Source organism: Borostomias antarcticus, assembly GCF_949987555.1.
Source record: "Borostomias antarcticus genome assembly, chromosome: 23".
In the NCBI taxonomy this organism is placed as follows: domain Eukaryota; kingdom Metazoa; phylum Chordata; class Actinopteri; order Stomiiformes; family Stomiidae; genus Borostomias; species Borostomias antarcticus.
In genome coordinates, this window is record NC_140256.1 from 10,019,717 (window position 1) to 10,022,216 (window position 2,500).

General features: G+C 55.1%; 1 protein-coding gene across 1 annotated transcript in view; it reads left to right on the forward strand.

The window, feature by feature from the left end:
* Positions 1-2,500, forward strand: part of pip5k1bb (phosphatidylinositol-4-phosphate 5-kinase, type I, beta b) — a 25,997-nt gene that overhangs the window by 10,300 nt on the left and 13,197 nt on the right. The gene's annotated exons all lie outside the window — the stretch shown is intronic.

The following is a 2,500-nucleotide window of genomic DNA, read 5'->3' on the forward strand; positions in this document are numbered from 1 at the left end:
AGACAGAGTGAGTCTGGGAAAGGAGACTCTCTTTCGGTCTGAGCTTCCGGCCGAGGCGCCGCGCGTTTCCGTCGCACGTTCAGCGCGAGCTCCGTTCCCGCTCTCCAAACACCCGACGCCATTAAGACCCACCGGCGCGAGCCAGAAACAGCGCCGTCTAAAGATAGGGCTCCAATCTACGGTGACGAGGCCCGCATTCCTGCCTGTTTCGGAGCGGCGGCCACGAGATTGTCCCGGATTATCTAGTGGAAGGGGGGAAAAGCTATTGTCTCGCCAGACCAGACCAGGCCGGCGTAGCGCAGCGCCAGGCCAGCGCCACACGGTGAAGGAGGAGGCGTCCGTTTCCGCCACTCCTGGGAAGCAACCAAGTCAACAACTGGAGGATTACTATACTTTCAGTATCTGTTCATCACTTTTTCCATTGCTGCCAAATGAGAGGCCTCACACTTTCCTGACCGGTGTTTCATTGGGGCGGCTGTATAGCTCAGGGGTAGTGCGGGTCGTCCAATGATCGTAGGGTTGGTGGTTCGAATCCCGGCTCCTCCTGACTGCATGTCGAAGTGTCCTTGGGCAAGACACTGAACCCCAAATTGCTCCCAATGAGCAGGCTAGCACCTTGCATGGCAGCTGCCGCCATTGGTGTGTGAATGTGTGTGTGAATGGGTGAATGAGAGGCCTTCATTGTAAAGCGCTTTGGATAAAAGAGCTATATAAGTGCTGTCCATTTACCATTCATTGCCGCCCGGAGTGTACGTTTTGTGAATGGAGGTGGCGGAGACGGGAAAGACGTGGTGTCTTCTTCTCAGCCGGCGTGACTCCCACAGGTTTATCTCATCAGACGTGTGCAGTTTGTTGACATGTGGGCAGACAGCTGTTCGTGAACGGCATCATAGGACATTCTCTTTTAATCCTACCTCTGATCTGTAGTCAGTTTGGTCTTTGTGTTCTTTAGTGATATGACCCAGCTGTGTCACTTTTACCCGGAGCCTGTTTGATATGCCGAACAGAGAAACGCACACACACACAGAGACACAGACACACACACACACACACACACACACACACACACACACACACACACACACTCTCTCTCTCTCTCTCTCTCTCTCTCTCACACACACACACACACACACGCACGCACGCACGCACACACACACACACACACACACACACACACACACACACACACACACACACACACACACACAGCCCCGGGGCAGGGTGTTCCACCATGTGACATTTCATCTGAACACAGGAAGTAGGCTAAGAGATCAGGGAGCAGAGATGGGCCAGTAAGAACAGGAAGCCAGGGTGAGGTCTTGCCAGAGGCGGCCTACCTTGCCTCGTACGACTGCTGTGCACCTCTTCTTCCAGCAGCTTAATGACCTTCTCTAAACAGGTTTAGCTGGATCGTTTCGATGAGAACAGCCGCAAAGGGTCGTTTTTGAGAGCAGGACTGTGGCTGGAGGAGGGTGTAAGGGGTAATTCGTGGTGAGGAGCTGAGGGTATATTTAGCTCTTGTTAGGTAACAGCCAGTCTTGTGTTATTTTTGGATGACTCCTCTTTTGGAGGCCGCCTAGAGCTATGGTTCAGCTGCACTGGGAACCAGCCCCTCTCCTCTCTTCCCCTCCCTCTCCTCTCTTCTCCTCTCTCCACTCCTCTTTAACCTCTCCTCTCTCTCCTCTCTCCACTCCTCTCTTTTCCTCTCCTCTCTTCTCCTCTATTCTTTTTCTCTCCTCTCCACTCTTCTCTTTTCCTCTCCTCTCATCTCCTCTCCTCTCCACTCCTCTCCTCTCCTCTCTTCTCTTCTCTTCTCTTCTCTTCTCTTCTCTTCTCTTCTCTTCTCCTCTCCTCTCCTCTCCTCTCTTCTCCTCTCCTCCCTCTCCTCTCCTCTCCTCTCCTCTCCTCTCCTCTCCTCTCCTCTCCTCTCCTCTCCTCTCTCCTCTCCTCTCCTCTCCTCTCCTCTCTTCTCCTCTCCTCTCCTCTCCTCTCCTCTGTTTGTAGTCTAAACTCATGTTCCTTGAACAGACCCTTGTGGGGACGTGGTCCGCGTGTCTCAGAGTGGTGATGAGAGGCAGTAGAGTCCCTCCACTCTAAAACGGCCTCCTCCTCCCCTACCTCAATCCCTCTCTCCTCCCCTACCTCAATCCCTCTCTCCTCCCCTACCTCGATCCCTCTCTCCTCCCCTACCTCGATCCCTCTCTCCTCCCCTACCTCGATCCTCTCTCCTCCCCTACCCTCAATCCCCTCTCTCCTCCCCTACCTCGATCCCTCTCTCCTCCCCTACCTCAATCCCTCTCTCTGGGGGTCACTATTGTGCCAGGCTGGGGGTCACTAGCGTGCCAGGCTGGGGGTCACTAGTGTGCCAGGCTGGGGGTCACTAGTGTGCCAGGCTGGGGGTCACTAGCGTGCCAGGCTGGGGGTCACTAGCGTGCCAGGCCTGGGGGTCACTAGCGTGCCAGGCTGGGGGTCACTAGCGTGCCAGGCTGGGGGTCACTAG